Source organism: Erpetoichthys calabaricus, chromosome 4 (genome assembly GCF_900747795.2).
Source record: "Erpetoichthys calabaricus chromosome 4, fErpCal1.3, whole genome shotgun sequence".
NCBI lineage: Eukaryota > Metazoa > Chordata > Cladistia > Polypteriformes > Polypteridae > Erpetoichthys > Erpetoichthys calabaricus.
In genome coordinates this window covers 310,009,408-310,031,757 of record NC_041397.2, presented here as the reverse complement: position 1 = coordinate 310,031,757, position 22,350 = coordinate 310,009,408, and the positions used below count along the sequence as shown (strand labels likewise).

At 40.7% G+C, this 22,350-nt stretch overlaps 1 protein-coding gene across 1 annotated transcript in view; it reads right to left on the bottom strand.

The window, feature by feature from the left end:
* The window catches only part of dnajc28 (DnaJ (Hsp40) homolog, subfamily C, member 28), a 1,235,492-nt gene that overhangs the window by 745,113 nt on the left and 468,029 nt on the right, over nt 1-22,350 (bottom strand). The gene's annotated exons all lie outside the window — the stretch shown is intronic.

The window sequence follows — 22,350 nt, the reverse complement described above, 5'->3', positions numbered from 1 at the left end:
TCCTGGTTTAGGGGAAGGCTACAAAAAGCCATCTCAGAGGTTTAAACTGTCAGTTTTAACTGTAAGGAATGGAATCAGGAAATGGAAGGCCACAGGCACAGTTGCTGTTAAACCCAGCAGGTCTGGCAGGCCAAGAAAAATACAGGAGCGGCATATGAACAGGATTGTGAGAATGGTGACAGACAACCCACAGATCACCTCCAAAGACCTGCAAGAACATCTTGCTGCAGATGGTGTATCTGTACATCGTTCTACAATTCAGCGCAATTTGCACAAAGAACATCTGTATGGCAGGGTGATGACAAAGAAGCCCTTTCTGCACTCACACCACAAACAGAGTCGCTTGTTGTATGCCAATGCTCATTTAGACAAGACAGATTCATTTTGGAACAAAGTGCTTTGGACTGATGAGACACAAATTGAGTTATTTGGTCAGAACAAAAAGCACTTTGCATGGCGGAAGAAGAACACCGCATTCCAAGAAAAACACCTGCTACCTACTGTCAAATGTGGTGGAGGTTCCATCATGCTGTGGGGCTGTGTGGCTAGTTCAGGGACTGGGGCCCTTGTTAAAGTCGAGGGTCAGATGAATTCAACCCAATTTCAACAAATTCTTCAGGATAATGTTCAAGCATCAGTCACAAAGTTGAAGTTACGCAGGGGTTGGATATTCCAACAAGACAATGACCCAAAACACAGTTGGAAATCTACAAAGGCATTCATGCAGAGGGAGAAGTACAATGTTCTGGAATGGCTGTCACAGTCCCCTGACTTGAATATCATCGACAATCTATGGGATGATTTGAAGCAGGCTGTCCATCAAATTGAACTGAACTGGAGAGATTTTGTATGAAGAATGGTCAACAATACCTCCATCCAGAATCCAGACACTCATCAAAGGCTATAGGAGGATAGCGTCTAGAGGCTGTTAGATTAGCAAAAGGAGGCTCAACTAAGTATTGATGTCATATCTCTGTTGGGGTGCCCACATTTATACACCTGTCTAATTTTGTTATGATACATACTGCATATTTTCTGTTAATCCAATAAACTTAATGTCACTGCTGAAATACTACTGTTTTCATAAGGCATGTCAGATATTAAAAGGAAGTTGCTACTTTGAAAGCTCAGTCAATGAGAAACAAAAATCCAAAGAATTAAGAGGGGGTCCTGAAACTTTTTCATATGACTGTATATGCACAGAAACAAGGAGATTGTAGAGACAGGAACTTTATTCAAACACTTCAAACGAACATGTGTCTTTCAAAATTTAAACAAGCTGCTTGTGAAGACAGAGGGGACAGCTCCGTCTCTCAATTTAAAGAATGCAAAAACATCTTCCACTTCATAGGGGTGCGTGTCAGGAGCAGGACCCCCAACAGGAGCAGAGGATGTCTGGATGAGGAGGAGGAGGAGAGGGAGAAAGCAGTGAACAAAAAGTACAGGTGCTGTACAGGCTTTAAAACAGGTGATGCACCGCACGTGAAGCATATAATAGCATATAGGTCTCGCCCACACGGCATTTCTCGATTCCTATTCGTCGTCTTCCATGTCATGCACTATACTGCTTCAAAATTTATAGATACTTTGAGTAAGTCGAGTGTAATTGTGGAAAACCATTTAGATCAGTTAACATCAAATGTAAACATGGAAAAAAAATTTAGATCTGCTAACATCACATTATAATGTGACCTTGAGAGATGCTCTGGACGCAGTGGCTCCCCTTAAAACAAAAGTGATCAAAGCACATAGAAACTCTCCCTGGTTTAATGACAACACTCAAGCTCTTAAATTAGAGTGTCGAAAACTGGAGCGCAGATGGAGAACAACAAAGCTACAGGTCTTTCAAATTGCATGGACAGAGAGTGTTAATAAATATAAAAAAGCTCGCTTGGTTTAGTTCTTACTTATCAAATCGATTCCAATATGTACAGAAATGTGCTGACAGTACTCCATCATTATACACAGAAGTTCAATATGGTGTCCCGCAGGGCTCAGTACTGGGACCTTTACTATTTTCACTTTACATGCTTCCACTGGGATCTCTCATTAGGAAACATAATGTTAATTTTCACTCGTATGCAGATGACACCCAGTTATACCTTTCATTTAAATCAGATGAAGTTTCTCCAATGGTGTCTTTAATTAGTTGTGTTAGCGAATTAAAGTAGTGGATGAATAAGAACTACTTGTCTTTAAATACAGATAAAACAGAGATGTTAATTGTTGGAGGGAATGACACTGATCATAACAATATTTTGTCATCATTTAACTCAGTTGGAATCCCAGTCAATTTTACTGAATCAGCCCGCAATCTAGGAGATATCTTTGACTCTAGCATGTCATTTAAAGCACATATTACAAAGTTGTCCAAAACATGTTTCTTCCATCTTAAAAATGTTAGGAAATTAAGGCGCTTTCTAAATAAACAGGATTCTGAGAAACTAATTCATGCATTTATCTCTAGTAGGATTGACTACTGCAATGCAGTGTTCACTGGATGTTCAAACTATTCTCTTTACAGCCTCCAGTTAATCTTGCGGCTGCAAGAATTATTACAAGAACAAGAAAATACGAACACATAACTCCAGTTCTTAAATCCTTACACTGGCTCCCGGTTAAGTTTAGGGCAGATTTCAAAATCCTTCTTTTAACATATAAAGCATTAAATGGTCGAGGTCTGGCTTACTTGTCTGAACTTATCATGACTTACAAACCAGAGCGCACATTAAGATCTCAAGATGCCGGTCTGCTTATGATTCCAAGGATTAATAAAATAACAATGGGAGGTCGAGCTTTTAGTTACAGGGCCCCTAAACTGTGGCATGGTCTGCCTGCTACTATAAGAGATGCCCCTTCGGTCACAGCTTTTAAATCCCAACTGAAGACTCACTACTTCAGTTTAGCACACCCTGACTAGAGCTGCTGATTAACTGTACAGACTGCATCACTGTTGTTAGTCATTAGTACTAAATCATAAGTAACATGACAGTTATAATTGTATACTAACCCTCACCTATTCTGTTTCTCTTCTCAGTACTCAAATGTGGCACTTGGAGCCACGGTCCACCTGCCAAGTTGTTTTGCCTGCCTAAATAAAGTCATCCCAGATGGAGGATAGCAGGAATCGTGGGACGGAGGGGTCCTTTCATCGGATTGGCTGGCCCAGCACTGCTTCAGCCATGGAATGGACAAATGGGGGAGGCAGCTTGATGGTTGACGTCTCCAGAACTCTAAAAATATCCAAAGCTTATTATGTGATATCATCTGCTGTTAAATTCTGCTCCGTACTTCTAAAAGTTTTATTTTTTTTACTTCTAAAATTTTTTTTTATTTTTTATTTAGGATTTGTTCTGTTCTGTGTATTGTATTGTATTGACCCCCTTCTTTTGACACCCACTGCACGCCCAACCTACCTGGAAAGGGGTCTCTATTTGAACTGCCTTTCCCGAGGTTTCTTCCATTTTTTCCTACAAGGTTTTTTTTGGGAGTTTTTCCTCGTCTTCTTAGAGAGTCAAGGCTGGGGGGCTGTCAAGAGGCAGAGCCTGTTAAAACCCATTGCAGCACTTCCTGTGTGATTTTGGGCTATACAAAAATAAACTGTATTGTATTGTATTGTACTGGCCTGCTGAGCGTAATACATCCAACAAATACTCGAGGTGCTGCCACAACGCTAAAGTAGCTTTACCACCTTTGTGGGAGCCACCTGTGTATTTACAGCAGCTTCTTACACAATAAACATCAGAAGCTAAAAATTATCGTGAACACATTAGAGAATACAACTCTTCTCTAGCGTTTGCTTCCATGGGTGCACAGATAACTCAACCTCCTGGCCACGGACCATACTGTTTTAAAATACACGGGCAAATTTATCACCAAATCTCTCCACTATACGCTAACACTTCTACCTCTCCAGGATATGGACAGTTGTATGTTTTTGACACAGCGCAAGCTACTAAAGTACGCTTACAAACTAAAGCAAATTCTACATGCAGTGAAAATGTACTTCTCCGGCTAGATTCCATGCTCAGAACCATCAACCCCTTCGCTAAATCATACAAACACATGCATGAAATCGCTCAGTCCAATCCAACAGCATCTGTACGAATGGTTCTCAAGGAACACCCTAGGCAGGATTTACGACGATACAATGCCCTGACATGTCACACCAATGTTGCAGCAATTTTCGTCGGAGAAGATGGCGAAAGGGACATTTGCATCTATCCCATTGGCAACTCCTGTAAACAGATTTCCACGCTCAATATGAATTGCGATCCTATGGTTTACTCACTTTTATTCCATTTACGGAGACATTGGCTGGTACAAAGATTTACAACATGTTCCCGATAAAAGAACCGGCAAGCAAATAAGGCTTACTTAATCCCAATTTTACGCGTACAGATTAGCAATGAGGAATACATTTAGTATTTTGCGATCCAGTGACAAACTATTCCAACAGTACGTCGTAGATGCGTATGTTAAAACAGAGGGCGCGTGTCTCAATTATCGCAGATTACATCAACAAGATATGTGCGTGGAACAATCCAAAGGACTATCAGACGCACTGCAAGCAAACGCTGAAAATAACGTTCGTGTAGGCAAAATGATCATATTGCCATCCACATTTCCAGGAAGTCCAAGATACATGCAACAAAACTATCAGGATGCCATGGCCATAGTACGTAAATTCAGAAAGCCTGAATTATTTATCACTTTCACATGTAATCCTGCTTGGCCAGAAATTCTATATGCACATTGCGTCTTTCAAGAAGTATTTATTTCTTCTTGATTTCTGAATTCCTTTCTCACCGTTTTCCGTTCCTATTCTTACACCTCCGTATGTTACGGCGGACGTCGGCTAGTAGCATATAATAGCATATAATATAACGCAACGCAATGCAACAGCTGTAGCAGCATCTTCTTCTAATGGAGCAAAGAGGAGGTAAACTGTATTTGTTACCATAGTATCAGCGTTTAAGAAGGGTTTTCAGAGGAGCAACCGCGTCTTCTAGGGGTGCATTCAGCACCTCCCCTTCACAATTTCTATAATCCAAAGACACGTGTAGTGACAAAAGTGACAAAAAACATAAACATAATGCACAGACATAACAGTATTTGCAAAGCAAAGAAAGGGTGAAAAGAGATCAAGTGTTGCATATTCCACAAAGAGATTCTAAAATGGCCGGACCCCAAGAAAAGATCCTAAATAGCTGGGTTTGAGTGATTTTTCCACACTCGCGGTTATCTTGAATTCGTATCACACACGTTTCCAATCAGTCATTCAGCTGATTTAAATGGAGGTACGCCGTCACCCTGCTGTTTGGCGTCATGTTTGTGTCCCACGATCAGAGAAAGTGAAGGAGAGAGTCAACACTGAGGAGATCAAAAAGAAAAGGATAGGCAAGCTACCCCTAGTTTCTCTTCTGTTCTTTTTCCGGTTTTCTGTGGTGGCCATCTGCACCGTCACCACCTGATCAGAGCACCATGATGTCCTTACATTGATGGATTAAAGACAAGAAGTCCACATGACCATCATCAAGTTCTTCCATGTGAACCCAGAATACAATGAGGACTGATTGAGGTCATTTATGTTAGGTAGAATGCCTAGAGGGGGCTGGGTGGTCTCGTGGCCTGGAACCCCTGCAGATTTTATTTTTTTCTCCAGCCGTCTGGAGTTTTGTTTTGTTCTTTCTGTCCTCCCTGGCCATCAGACCTTACTTTTATTCTATGTTAATTAGTGTTCCCTTATTTTAATTCTTATTTATTTTGTCTTTTTTCACTTTCTTCATCCTGTAAAGCAATTTGTATGAAAATGTACTCTAGAAATTAATGTTGTTGTTGTTGTTGTTGTTGCTCGAAGACTCGAAGACCACCATCTCCAAGCAGCTTGATGCTCCTGTGACAACAGATTACAAATATTATGAAAATGTTTAAGGTCCATGGGACTGTAACCCTTGATGTGGCCGCAAGAAGAAAATCAACCCCAGAATATGCAGAAGGATAGTGAGAATGGAAGACAAAAAGCCAAAAGAGATCCAAGCTGAACTCCAAGGTCGAGATCCATCACTGTCTGATCACACCATCTGGCACTTTTTAAGGGACATTGGGCTCAGTGGAAGAAGAGGACTCCACTGTTGAAAGAAAAAAAAACATAAAAAGGCCAGACTGGAATTTGCTAAACTTCATATTGACGAGCCAGAAGGCTTCTGGGAGAATGGCTTTTGGACAGATGAGACCAAACTGGAGCTTTTTGGCAAGTCACATCAGCTCGATGTCCACAAACATAAAAATAAATGAAGCCTTCCAGAAAAGAACACCACACTGACTGTGAAACATGGAAGAGGCTCGGGTTTGTTTTGTGACTGTTTTGCTGCCACCTGGCACTTGAGTCTGTGCAGGGAACGATGACATCTCATGACCATCAAGACATTCTGGAGGAAAACGTCCTGCCCGGTGTCAGGGGGCTCTGTCTCAGTCACAAGTCATGGATCCTCCAACAAGATGATGAGTCAAAACACACAGCTATAAGCACCCAAAAATGGCTGGGAAGAAATCATTGGACTGCTATGTGATAAGTAGCTCTGATTTTAATCTAATGGGGCATCTCTGGAAAGAACTGAAAAGAGCCGCCTCGAGAAGGCCCTTCAAACCTGACCCAGCTGGAGCAGTTTGCTCAGGACGAGTGGACAAGTGCAGAAGTCTTATGGAGAGCTCCAGGGGCCTCATGCATAACGCCGTAGAACTCACACTATATAGTTGGTTTCGTCCATTTATAGGAGATGGACGTCTGAAGCAGAGCTCCGCTAGCAGCGGCTTTATTTTCCCACGTATTTCATATTATTTAGAGGTATCCTGTATTTAACCCGACCAAGGAACTTCCACTACAATATACAAGCATGAGTAACAAGAAGAAAAGTCAGAAAGAACCGGAAAAGAAACTTAAAGCTGCATCGAAGTCCGGACAGACTTCCGGCCTGAGTGCAAGTGTAAGGTATGGCATCACGGAGACTGACCTGGAACAGGCAGAAGAGTTCGCAGAATTCCTGGGGCCCCGCTCCATTGTATCGTCTCCAGTCGAGAGTGAAAATGGGAGCGAAGGCGCAAGTGATACAGGTCGCCAGGGATCGCCGATTTCTGAGGATCATTCAAGACTAGAAAGGGCTCTGCAGGACGTGCTCTCATCTACTCATCGCGAGCCTGTAACAGGAGCTGCATTTTCACTTGCGGAGCACGAAAGCAGAAGCGAACTGTCCGAACTGAAAGAGATGATCGCTACACAGATAGCTACACAGAAAGAGATGAACACTACACTGGCCACTGCCATGGTTACGGCCATGAATGAGCTTAAGAAAGATAACACAAATGATCTTAAGAAGGTGGCCACTGAGCTCAAGAAGGATAACAAAGATAAGGAAACGCGTCTATTTGAACGTTTCGACGTGAACTTTAAAGGCATGTTGGAGAAATTAGTGGAACACATTGAAGAAACTAACTCCAAACTGAAAAGGCTTGATGATCATATTAATGACGTTTCAGATCAGCTGGAAGACGTTAAGCAGGGACTCACGGCTCGAGTGGAAACAGCGGAACAAATGGCATCTAACGCCGATGAAAAAGCCACAGCTGCGAACTCGGAATACAAAAAACTTGGAGACAGACTTGCAGCCCTGGAGGATGGGTGCAGAAGAAATAATATAAGAATTGAGTGTATACCTGAGAAACGAGAAAGCTCAAGCCCAGTGAAATTTGCAGTAGAATTACTGTCTAAAATAATTGGAGATGACTTTAAACTCGACAATGAGATAGCCACGGCTTATCGCACAAAGATACCAAGCGCCTTTAAATCTAGGTCTTTTATTGTCCGCTTCGAACGACTAAGATGTAAGCTTGATGTGATGGCACTTCTCAGACACAAGCAAGAGATTATATTCGAAAATAAACTTATTCATATTTTTCCCGACTTCTCACCATCAACAGCTGCAAAACGCAGATCCTACAACGACATTAAAAGGATGCTACGGGAAGCCGATATCAAATACAGCCTCTTGTATCCTGCCAAACTGAAAGTGGAAGTTCAAGATGGACATTATATTTTCTTCAGCAAAGAAGAAGAAGCTGAAAAAGAATTAAAGAAGCTGTTTCCGACACTTTTTTGAAAGTTAATTAAAATTAAAGAGCCGTATTCTATCAAGGCACGGGAAAGACCTATGATCTGATCGCTGGATCCATGTTTAAAGAGACTGGTATTATAATTATACATCTTATTTTTTTTTTTTTTTTTTTTTTTTTTTTTTTTATCTGGACTTTATATGTTATATGTTTATGTTTTAATCAGAGTTATAGAGTTATAGACGTGAGTGTGAAAATGTGGAAGTGATTAAAGTAGGATTCGTTTTATTTATTTATTTTTTTATTCCTTTTTTTTTTTATTATTATTTATTTTTTTTTTTTATTTTACTATAACTTAAAGTAGACTGTTTAACTTCATACCCTTGGTTTAATGCTTATTCTACTATTTATACAATTACCATTATACTATTACAGTATGAATTACCAGGTTTATCCTGGACTAGTTTTTAAAATCACTCCCAGGGTTGTTTCTTTTTTTTTTTTTTTTTTTTTTTTTTTTTTAATCTTAATATCTTAACTTAAAAGCGCTGAAGATTATTTCAAGCTTAAATATTGTTAATGAGAACATTTTCGGCAGATAGTATTAAGGATTTAACTGTAAAAGATATCTCTGTTTTAATTCTGTAACGCCGCTGCAGGGTGGGGTTTGTTTTGTTTTGGACGTGCTTTGTCTCTTCGTATGTCAGAGGACTGGAACATCGCAAAGTGGGGTCTAGCCTCATGTGGGGAGGCAAAATGGGGGGGTGGGGGGATAAAGGGGGGAGAGAAGGAGAGCAGGTTATATCTAATCTATTCTTGTAATCCTTATAATTATAAATATCAATGCAACAACAGGCTAACATGCAACAACTCCTGGGGAATCTTGAAACTAAGATTAAAACTGCCATATTACCAATTAAAACTATAAATGACATTAAAAACTCAGAATCAATGTCTCCATGATGGGACAGTTAACTTTGTGAGCTGGAATGTTAAAGGCCTGAATCACGAATTAAAGAGAAAGAAAGTATGCTCTCACCTAACAGGCTTAAACGCTAAAATAGTATTTCTACAGGAGACCCACTTACTAACCAAGGATCAGTTCAGATTACAAAAAGACTGGACTGGCCAAATGTTCCATTCTAGCTTTATAAAGAAAACTAGAGGGGTGGGAATTCTCATACATAGAACAGTTCCATTTGTAGCATCAGAGGTAGTGTCGGACCCTGAAGGGAGATATGTGATGGTCATGGGCAACTTATATAACAGTAAAATGATTTTGATAAATGTTTATGCACCCAATGTTGATGATAAGGAATTCATGCAAAATCTATTTGCATCCATTCCCAATGTGAACACTCATAAAATTATAATGGCTGGGGACTTTAATTGTGTTTTAAATCCACTCTTAGATAGGACTCCTGTGACAGGGGGGACGACATCTAATACTGCAAAGATAATTACACAGTTTTTAAATGATCACAACTTATCAGACCCCTGGAGGTTTCTTAACCCAAACTCAAGAACATATTCGTTCTACTCACCAGTGCATTATAGCTACTCAAGAATTGATTATTTTTTTATAGATAATAATTTCCTGCCTACAATTAAATCATGCAAATATGACACAATTGTTATCTCTGACCATGCCCCTCTAGTCTTGGAGCTAAAATCAATAAGCCCCTCGTACTCACCTCGCAGATGGCGTCTTAACCCTCTTTTATTGGCAGACGAGAACTGCACAGAATTTATATCCAAACAAATCAGCTTCTTCCTAGAGACAAACACGTCTACAGAGGTTTCTGCAGGAACACTCTGGGAAACTCTAAAGGCCTTCCTAAATTAGAAACCAAGAAAGTGTCAGAGCTAAGAAATGAAATTACTAGAATAGATGAAGAACAAGCCAGGCGTCCAAGTGAAGCTCTTCACAGGAAAAGGCAGGCCCTGCATACAGAACTTAACATCTTAACAACTAAAGAAACTGAACAACTTATTTATAAGTCTAGACAGCATTACTATGAACACGGAGAAAAAGCTAATAAGCTTTTAGCTCAACAAATTCATAAACAAGAAGTTCACAATGCAATACCAGTAATCACCAACAAGAATGGAGAAGAAATCATCGACCATAATAAAATAATGCACACATTTAGAGATTACTATAAGTCTTTATATTCCACTGAGCCCAAAGAAGACAACACGCAATCTAATGCATTTCTGGATAATTCACAAATACCACAAATAGATGCTTTAAGTGCTGAGGAACTGGATAAACCTCTAACGCTAACAGAATTACTAGACGCTATAAAGTCACTACAAAGCGGGAAATCATCAGGCCCTGATGGTTACCCCGTAGAGTTTTATAAGAAATTCTCCACTCAGCTAGCTCCACTCTTATTGGTAACATTTACAGAAGCTAAAGACCACCAAATACTACCTCAAACATTTCAACAAGCATTAATCACCGTCTTTCCTAAACAAAATAAGGACTTGTTACAATGTGCATCATATAGACCAATTTCACTCCTGAATAATGATGTTAAGATACTCTCAAAAATCCTAGCTAGAAGGATGGAGAAAGTGCTGCCCTCTGTAATATCACAAGATCAAACTGGATTTATTAAAGGCCGACATCTATCTTCAAATCTCCGACGCTTGTTTAATGTTATATATTCACCAGCAAAATCAAACACCCCAGAGATATTACTATCATTAGACGCAGAAAAGGCATTTGACATGATCGAATGGAATTACCTTTTCACTGCATTGGAGAAATTTGGGTTTGGCCCAAATATTTGTGCTTGGATTAAACTACTGTATACCAGTCCAGAAGCTTCAGTTTGTATTAATAAAATTTGCTCAGACTACTTTAAACTAGAACGTGGTACCAGACAAGGATGTCCCTTGTCGCCACTGTTGTTTGCAATCGCTATTGAACCACTGGCGGTTCACTGCCGAAATTCTCATCAGATAAAGGGGATTGTCAGAGAAGGACTGGAACAGAAAATTTCTCTATATGCAGATGATATGGTCTTATATATATCGGACCCAGAAAACACTGTCCCTGCTGTTTTAACAGCACTAACAGAATTTCAAAAGATATCTGGTCTTAGAATTAATCTGAATAAAAGTATACTCTTTCCAGTGAACTCACAAGCATATAATATTAAATTAGACACCCTACCTTTTACCATAGCAGATCAGTTCAAATACCTAGGGGTAAATATCACAAGTAAACATAAAGCTCTTTATCAACAAAATTTTGGCGTCTGTATGGAAAAAAATTAAGCAAGACTTGCATAGATGGTCAACCCTTCATCTCACTCTAGCCGGAAGAATTAACATTGTTAAGATGAATATCCTTCCTAAACTTCTCTTTTTATTTCAAAACATTTCAATATATATCAATAAATCGTTTTTTAAACAGTTAGATTCAATAATAACCTCATTCATTTGGAACTCAAAACACCCACGTATCTGAAGAGCGACCCTACAAAGACCTCAGGCAGAAGGTGGCATGGCTTTACCTAATTTTCAGTTTTATTACTGGGCAGCAAACATACAAGCCATAAAAACCTGGACACAAATAAATGAACATACACAGGCTTGGTCTGCAATAGAAGTAAAATCCTGTAGTACTTCTTTATATTCCCTGCTCTGCTCTCCAATAAATGAAAGTTATCGCAAATATACTAATAACCCAATTGTGCTTTACTCACTCAGAATATGGAACCAAATTAGGAAGCATTTTAAGATGGAAAATCTTTTATCAGTGGCACCTCTGCAAGGGAACCACCTCTTTCAACCTTCGCAAGTATATCCAGTTTTTAATACCTGGAAAAGTTTTGGGATTAAAATGCTCAGAGATCTTTATATAGACAACATATTTACATCTTTTGAACAATTACGTTCAAAATTTAACCTCCCAGCTACACATTTCTTTTACTATCTTCAAATTAGAAATTTTGTTAAACAGAAATTGCCCGATTTCCCCCACCTTGCACCCTCCACAATGCTGGAAAAAATACTGCTCAATTCCGAGGAAACAAACACTATTTCCGCAATATATAAAATCTTATTAGAGTCCCTACCTTTCAAAGATCCAAGAGGACATTTGGAAGAAGATCTCTTAATCAATATATCAGAAAAGGAGTGGAAGGTAGCAAAGCAGAGAATTCACTCGAGTTCTATATGCGCAAAGCATAGAATTATTCAACTAAAAATTATATATCGAGCTCATCTGTCTCGCTTAAAACTGTCCAAAATGTTTCCAGGCCAGGATCCAACCTGCGAGCGCTGCAACCAAGCTCCTGCCTCACTGGGTCACATGTTCAGGGCCTGCACCAAACTAACATCATTTTGGACAAAAATTTTTAAGTGCCTCTCGGACAGCCTTGGTATCACAATCCCTCCTAACCCATTAACAGCTGTGTTTGGTGTCCTTCCAGATGGACTTGAATTGGAGAAGGACAAACAAACGGTGATTGCATTCACTACACTCTTGGCACGCAGACTTATTTTGTTAAATTGGAAGAATCCTAATTCTCCTCTTATAAGTCAGTGGGAAACTGATGTTTTATATTATTTGAAATTGGAAAAAATCAAATTTTCAGTTAGAGGATCTGTACAACATTTTTTCAAAACTTGGCAGGATTTAATCAATATTATTTTAGAATAAGAGAATTAACTATTATTGCATTTAACTCCCTTCTCCATCTCTTATTTATATAGATATTTACTTCTCCCCTTCTTTTGTCTAATGTTGCCTTATTAAAAAGCTTAAAGAAATTTTCCTTTAGCTAAGCTTTCCTTCTCAGGGATGGGGTTTGATTTGTTTTCAAATTTGTTGGGTTATAAATTGATCTGTTTGTATGGAATGATTACAATGAAAATTAATAAAATAAAAATATTAAAAAAAAAAAAAGAACTCACACTATAACATGATGTAAACACAAAAGCGGAAATGTGCTTACGCACAAAAAAATCCAGATGCATAAATCTGTTCGAACGCCAACTTCCACGTTCTTCTGCTATATAAATCCCGGTCAGCGTGAAAAGTAACGCACGTGCACGCGCCTGCTGTCCCGCCCCAACTCCTCCCAGAATTACACCTCTTTGAATATGCAAATCAATATAAATAGGCCTTAAGCTCAGCCTTCTGTGAAAAGACAATGGCAAAAGCACGGGGGAAAAAGAAGAATTTTAGCGAATACCAAGTGGAGGCAAAGAAAAACGTACTATTTGTTGGTTTAAACAGTGATATAAACAACAAAAGGAAGTTGATCGAGTGACATAGAGTGTCGACGAAACTCGAAAGCTCAAGTTCACAAAGTCGCACAGTGCCCGAAATAAAAAAGAAGTTGTCACAAATCAAAATCGCCGTGAAAAGGCCAGTTGTAGTCCACCGTCTGAGTGTCGCATGAAAGCTTATTAGGGTACAGAGAAAAAAAAATAGGCACACAGTGAGGAAAAAAGCTCAAAATATCACCTTTAATCTCGAAATTTCCACTTTAATCACGTAGTTTATTTTGTCATTAAAGTAGAACATCATAAAATTCATCTTAAAATCGTTTAATTTACTAGTTTTTCAATCCCATCATAACTAAAGTAGCACGTTAAATGCTTTGTTTTGTATTTGATCTTCTATGTGCTCTATGTGTGTGAATCACTACCTGCTTCTTAAACGGGCTTTCTCTTCCTCCGACAGGACACAGAATCCATTACATTCGTGATATTACAGCTCTCTGAGTAATTAAAATACTGACATGTATACTTGATATCATTTTCATGATGATAGGAGTTAAAGCATGTTATTAAACATGGGAACACGGTGGCACAGTGCTTGTTCATGTCTCATGCAAGATTCTTGCTGCGCCGTGCGTGACCTTCAATGAAATACTTTATTGTAGCAGCACTGTCTCATTCAAACATACTAACCTCCAATTCCTGTCCTTACTTTTCTTTCTCCAAATACCCAATCGCCACACAATCAGCTCTGTAATAGACATTAAGCCATCTGTAAGCTTAGAATGCCGATTCTTCAAAACGTTTAAGGAACATTGGAATATCTCCATAGTACGTGTTTAATTATTCTGTCCATCTATCCTTCCAGTGTCGCACCAGCCCAGCAAGAATACAGCGTGAGGCAGGAACAATCCTTGAACAGGGCGCCAGCTCCTCGCTAGCGCCGCGGCACTGTGTAGTTAAAGTTTTATCTGTATAATATAATAAACATATTTTGCTGCATTTCATCCTAAATATGATATCGTCATCATATGTAAATACGCGCTTTATAAAGTGGCTCAGGTTGTGCAATATTATGACTGTATCGCAAGTTTACATTGAGGTGATTGTACTTATAAATACAAACAGTTCTACAAGGAGCACTTGATGGACTGATTGAGTGCGTTTAGAGTTCTTAGGATGAAACTGTTTCTGAACCGCGAGGTCTGTACAGGAAAGGTTCTGAAGGGTCTGCCGTATGAGAGCAGTTCAAATAGACAGCATGGCTGAGGCAGCGTGTGCTTGATGCTGTATACCGATAATTCTCTTTCCTATCAGCTGCTGTAGAGCTGTGATTCCCCACTCAGATACAGTGATATAAATACCCTGAGTGGTGCAGTGAGAGTAATATGGAAAAAGATGATCCACTGTGGCAACCCTTAACGGGAGCAGCTGAAAGAAGGAGAAGGTGGCAGTGAGAGTAACAACGCTAAAGCAGTTATGGTATTTAGAATAGTTTGGCCATTCTGTGGACCATTATATTATTACAGGTTAATCAGATCAGACGCATTAAACTAATAAACAATATGCAGTTAGTTTCAGTGTATTTATAAAGCCGCATCAGGGATGTAGATTTAAAAAAGAAAGGGTAACCACACAGGAACAGTAGCACTGCTTTGACGCTGGGTACCGCCAGTCTGCAGAACCGAGTGCAGCACTTGCTTACGCCAGGGTATGAGCTACTGTGGAAATGTGCGTGGCTTTACGGCAAGTTTAGGTTTTATATATCGCAATTTGAACGTAGAAATGTTCGTACGCAACATTTTTGTGCGTATGCACCGTTTATACATGAGGCCCCAGGAATCACTTGTGTGCAGGGATTGCAAACTTCAAAGGTTGTGCAACCAAATATTAGGTCGAGGGTCCCAGAATTTTTGTCCATGTCATTGTCATTGGTGTTCTTATTTGAAATATTCTGCTGAATCAAAAATCGAAAGCAAAGTCTGACTTGTGTTGAATACGGAATAAACAATGATGGGAGCCATTGACTTTTGTTAGTTTCAAGTTATTTCAGAGACAATTGTAGGTTCCTGTTTTGTATGGAGGGGTACCAACAAATTTGTCCACATCTGTTTATATATATATATATATTCATCCATCCATCCATCCATCCTCTTCTGCTTATCCGAGATCGGGTCGCGAGGGCAGCAGCTTGAGCAGAGATGCCCAGACTTCCCTCCTCCCCGGCCACTTCTACTAGCTCTTCTGGGGGAATCCCGAGGCATTCCCAGGCCAGCCGAAAGACATAGTCCCTCCAGGGTGTCCTGGGTCTTCCGCGGGGCCTCCTCCCAGTTAGATGTGCCTGGGATACCTCATCTGACTCCTCTCAATTTGGAGGATGGCCGAGCTTCTCACCCTATCTTTATATATTTATAGAAATATATATATTTATCTATTATAAAAAATAATCTTGGAAGGTTGGAAGGAGACAAGATGAGTCGTGACTTTTTCAGAGAAACACCTTCACGTCCCGCGACACAAGTCTTTGTGCCAAGAGATTTAACCACGAAATAAAAGACAAAGAGTAGATGACAAAGTAGAACATCGTAAAGAATTCAAAAACGTTGGCGCGGTACACATGCAGAGCAGGTTCAAAGTAATGGAAGTACGAAAATGTGAAAGACTCAAAAAAAGGATAGGAAAGATCGCATTAGCGCAAACAAATGGAAATTATTACTCGGTGAAATAACAGAACAGCGAAAAGAGATCGAATATATTGTTCGGATTTAAACTTTAAGTCGGAGTCTTGTAGATCGTCTAGTTCGTGTTGCCATCAGAGAAAAAAAAGTAGTGTTTCTTCCCAATGAAGAGGCGAATCTGCTAGAATGAAAAGATTTGTTGTTTGGTGAAAGTGAAATCCCGTGAGAGAAAATTTCAAAGATTCATATGGTTCCATCTTTTCTCATTTGTGTGAATGCTGTTGTCAGACACATTTCTTGTAGAGAGAAAGAAATGATATTCACTCACGGGCAGTTATACATTGCATTGTCACAACGTAATTCCAAACACAGCATCAAAATTCAATGCGATATTGATGAAAAGGTAAAAGCAAAAAGAGATCGCATATATGGACATTGGTGATATGACAGAAGTGATGCAGATCAAGCGGCACGGCAGCAGCAGCAGCGAGACAGCAGCTGATCGAGCAAAGAGGTGGTAAAAAAAACAAAACTCTTTGTTTCCCATTGTGTCACCGTTTAAGAGGGGGTTTCGGAGGAGTGACTGCGTCTCTTCGCAACGTGAGCGGCAGAGACACGAAGTGGCTGGTGTATAGTGCAGGCCAGGGGGGTTGGCAAGCGAAGCGAGCAGGGGGGAACCCCTAGTATATATATATATATAAACTTCTCAAAAATATTAGATAGATAGATAGATAGATAGATAGATAGATAGATAGATAGATAGATAGATAGATAGATAGATAGATAGATAGATAGATAGATAGATACTTTATTAATCCCAAGGGGAAATTCACATACTCCAGCAGCACCTTACTGATACAAAAAACAATATTAAATTAAAGATTGATAACAATGCAGGTAAAAACAGACAATAACTTTATATAATGTTAACGTTTACCCCCCCCGGGTGGAATTGAAGAGTCACATAGTGTGGTGTATGAACGATCTCCTCAGTCTGTCAGTGGAGCAGGACAGTGACAGCAGTCTGTCGCTGAAGCTGCTCCTCTGTCTGGAGATGATCCTGTTCAGTGGCTCCAGTGGATTCTCCATTATTGACAGGAGTCTGCTCAGCACCCGTCGCTCTGCCACAGATGTCAAACTGTCCAGCTCCGTGCCTACAATAGAGCCTGCCATCCTCACCAGTTTGTCCAGGCGTGAGGCGTCTTTCTTCTTAATGCTGCCTTCCCAGCACACCACCGCATAGAAGAGGGCGCTCGCCACAACCGTCTGATAGAACATCTGTAGCATCTTATTGCAGATGTTGAAGGACCACTTTGAAAACACATCAGATCTCAATGGGAAAAAAAATCCTGCTGTCTCTCTCTATTGTTATGGACTGATTTGGTGATGTGTGAGGAACGAAGGGATGGAAATGAAAATGATCAACTGACAGAGAGAGGGCTGAATTCAAAGACACCCCGAAAATCAAAGGGAACACAATGATGGGGCAGGCAGGCGAGTATATTTTGTCGAAATGTCATTGCAACAACTCCAAATTGTACTCAGTAGTTTGTATGCAATGCCTGACAACATCCTAATGAAACGACGTATAGTGTCCTGGGGAATCTCCTCCCAGATCTGAGCTCCTGGAAAGGCTGAGGCGTCAGATGGGCCCAAACATAATGTCCCACCCAGAGGTGTTCTATTGGATTGAGGTCAGGCGAGTGAGCATGGGGGAGCCAGTCAATGTTATCAATTCCTTCATCATCTTGCCACATGAGGCTGGGCATTGTCGTGCACCAGGAGGAACCCAGGAGCCACTGCACCAGCACGGGGTCTGAGAATGGGTCCAAGCATTTCATCCCGATACCTAATGGCAGTCAAGGTGCTGTTGTCTGCCCTCTAGAGGTCTATGTGTCCCTCTCCAGATATACCATCACTGACCCCCCACCAAAGTGGTCAGGCTGAGTTCTCCACGGCTTTCACGTCTGTCACATGTGCTCAGGGTGAACCTGCTCTCATCTGTGAAAAGCACAGGGCGCCTGCCAGTGGTGGACCTGCCAATTCTGGTATTCTATGGCAAATGCCATTTGAGCTCCATGGTGCCCACTAGAAGACGTTGGGCCTCCCTCATGAAGATTGTTTTTGATTGTTTGGTCAGAGACATTCACACTGGTGGTCTGCTAGAGGTCATTTTGTAGGCTCTGGCAATGCTCATCCTGTTCCTTCTTGCCCAAAGGAGCAAATACCGGTGGGTCTTGCTGATGGGTTAAGGACCTTCTACGAGGGGCCCTGACTCCTGGAATCTCCTCCATGCCCTTGAGACTGTGCTGGGAGACACAGCAAACCTTCTGGCAATGGAATGTGGTATTGATGTGCTTGCCATCCTGGAGAAGTTGGACTACCTGTGCCACCAAGCTCTGTATGGTCCAGGTATCGCCTCAGTAGTGACACTGACCGTAGCCAAATGCAAAACGAGTGACAAAACAGACGAGGATGGAAAAATGTCAGTGGCCTCCACCTGTTAACCCATCCATTCCTGTTTTGGGGGTCGTCTCTCTCATTGTTGCCCCTCTAGTGCACCAAAGCAGCTGAAACTGATGAACAAGCCCCTCTACTACTTCACTGACCAGATCAATAATCCACAAGTGTCATTGATTTGATGCCATACTCTCATTCAAAAGTGCTCCTTTAATTTTTTTGAGCAATATATATAAATAAATATATATAAATATGTGTGTGTGTTGAATACTATGTGTATTTTTTATTTATGCATTTATTTCCTTATTCTGTTCTGTGCAGACATACAAGTGAGAATTTCAGTTGATTATTCACACATGACAATAAACTTGCCTTGAGCTGACTCTCCATAGACGTATACTGTAAATTAGCAAATATCAATGTGGACCAGGAGACGAGCCAAAGGAGACCGCCGGATGCTCTCTCTGCTCCTATTACTGCGTACAGACTATTCTAATTCACTCCAGATAATTAAGTCTCATGCAAACCGTCCCAGGAGCCCCAAGATAAACAAGCCCTTGTGGGGATAAGTGGAGCTGATTTAGAGATGTCTCACTGCGCTCATCATGGATCGCTCAGCTGGCTCCTTCATTTCCATGTTGTCCAATATTCTTTATTTGCTGGCCTCAAACTCTCACTACTTGAAACGCCGAAATCAGAGCACAGGGTGAGGTGCGGCTCTGCACTTCTGAGGAAGAATTGAAAAAGCAAAAGAAAAAAGGAAGAGGAAGACGGGAGGTGGAAAAGCGGTTGAGGGGAACGGCGAGCAACGAGAACGGTACGGCCATTTTCTTGTAGATGAACATTCTGGTGGGGAGCGCATAGACAAGTCGCCTTTATGGGAAACGAGGTGAGGATTGAGTGCAAAATAATAACATTTAATGCAAGTAAAGTTCTACCTAATCTAATAATCTAATATGACTAACAAATCCGCACCTGCACAGTCTGCGTAACGTCCCGGGGCGCCTCACTTATTGAATGGGATATTTAGATATCACACTTATTTCTTTTAGCGATGCTCATTTTACATGCTTTGGATTTGATGAATTACCGACCCCTGTAGTGTTTGGGACAAAGTCACATTTTTTCTTGATTTTCCCCCTCTCAAACCATTCAGACATTGACTTTCATTTAAGGGGATTTGCAGACATTTCGGTTTACATAGTCCCCCCATTTAAGGGCACAGCAATGGCAGGTCTATTAAAGCCGTTGTCATATTTTGCACTTTGTCTCGTATCCCACACATGCAGTGACTACTTGAAGTCTGCCATTCACATACACCAGCTCTGGTGATGCTCTGCCAAGCCTCTCATGCAGCCACCTTCAGTTCCTGCTTGTTCTGGGGGGCTTGTCCCCTTAAGTTTTCTCCTCAGCATATGGAAGGTCTGCTCAGTTGGACTGAATTCAGGTGACTGGCTTGGCCATTTCATGAATTTTACATTTTTCAGGGTTGATAAACTCCTGTGTGCCCTCAGCTGTTTGTTTGGGTCATCATCTTGTTGTATGATGAAGTGCTGTCCAGTGAGTTTGGAGGCCTTTACTGGAACTTGAGCAGGTCAGATGTTTCTACACACCTCAGAATGCTCAGATGCTCCATCATCAAGTGTGCCAGGCACCAGTGACGTGCAGTGAGGTTTATGGCTGGTGACTCCTTCAGAATCTGATTTACAAATATATGAACCCCAAAGGGGAGCTTATTGACTATTCAGTTCGCACACACTGACTACTGGTTATGTTTCATATCTCATCAGCATTCTTTACACACACGTAGGTAAGTTGCATATTTGGATAAGAAAGAAAGTTACGTTTATAGCGGCGAGAGAGACAGCGGAAAGAGCGCATTGGCTCCTCACCCTCCACGTGTTCTAAATTTGCCATTGCAATTCCACACTTCATACTCCATCCATCCATCCATCCATCCATCCATCCATCCATCCATCCATCCATTATCCAACCCGCTATATCCTAACACAGGGTTAAGGGGGTCTGCTGGAGCCAATCCCAGCCAGCACAGGGCACAAGGCAGGAGACAAACCCATGGGCAGGGTGCCAGCCCACCGCAACACTTCATACTCATTCAATACAAATGAAAGTACAGAGTGGTGTACAAAGAAAATGGATTTCAATTTTGACTTTAATTGAAATATTTAGTTCTTTATAAAAGCGTTTAATTTGGATGATTTAATCAATTTTAATGCAGACTGTTCAACAAAAGGATAATAAGAAAAACAAAAGAATATTTTATTTAATGTCAAAATTAGATTGTTTTTTTTTTTTTCTTAGTCTAATCCCTATATAAAATTGAAAATCGTTTATGGTCTTTACCTTTATTTGTAAACTAGTGGGGCAAGCCCCCCCTGGCGCCTTTGGCACCCATCCTCCAGTTGCGGACGGAATATTACTAAAATCTGTAAATGTGCAAAAGAAAAATGATTATTTATTGTAAAAGTCCCTCCTTATTTTCCTTTAGTTTTAAAAATTTGAATCTTTTAATTTTGGCAGTCAGTCGGAACAAAAAATAAAACTAAACGGCACGCTGCAGTGCACTTGACTTTCTGATCTCACTGACTTATCGGCACCTCTGCATAGAAGAACGGCAGCACCTGTTGGGCTCACATGCGCCCCCTTCAGGGCGGCACGGTACTGTCTGCCTGCCTCACTCGCCTTGTGCCTTTTCACTGTGGTTTTATGTCCGATCAGCAAGACTAAATATGTCACACACATTCATTAGAGATATTAGAAAGTCAGGGTGTATAATAAACGTATCTGCAGACATTATATTGGCGACATACAGAGAGACAGCGACAGGCACGTGCCAATGTCAGTGTGTGAGGGACATAGACATAGATTTACTAGACGCTGCATGACCAGCAGCATCATACGTCAACATCACCGACATATTGTGAGTGGCGCTGCTGTGGAGTGAAGTAATGGATAAAGATGCCTCACGCGTGTACTGCTTGGGATTGTACAAACCGCTGTACGCTCCAAACCAGATCCCGGGGGATTACATTTCATACATTTTGGTTATATTTGGCCATTAGAAAATCCCGTTTTATAATCTTAACTTTAGCTACGCCAGGCTAAGCTAGCAAAGCTATGCATTTATGTGCTCAAGTGAGCCTCCAAACGAAGTTTTGGCTAAACGTATTTAGTCACTAACTATGTAGATTGTTGTTAGCTGTTAACATTTCTCAAACTCTGAAGGTTTCCCAAAGAAATCCACCTCAGGAAGCAGTGGGAGGTAGCCCTTAGATGGGATTTTGAGAAAGCTGTCCTGTGATGTGTGCCATGCTAGTTTGGTAACAGATGCTGTGCCAGCATCATATGATCAAAGCTACCACTCGCTCACATTAAAATGCAAAGGAGGTTTGATGATTCCTTCTGAGGGTCCAGTCAAGGTGGTCAAAGTAGCTGAGCGTGTTATCTGACAGTCGACATTAGGGCAAGCTGTCAGTGGATCTTTGATCAATCAGTTTGTTCGGGTAGAGACTGGTTCAGATGAAGGAGCACATTGAGGAAACACAGTTTGAAATTGACAACCATCATTTTATGCTCATGTCTTTAGTTGTGTCTGTCTTCCACAAACTAAGGCTGCACCATATTGCCAGACTGAATACTCTCACATTACAGAGTGGCAACACACGGAAAAAGCTATGGAAGACAGTTCTGTTTCAGGGATTTTAGATCCTATCCTGTATATATTTAAGTAACCACATTGTGTGTGCGTGTGTGTGTGTGTGAGAGAGAGAGACAGATTGAGAGAGGAATGAGTGAAATGTTTTCAGAAATTATTAAGCCAATTTGTATACAATAAAAT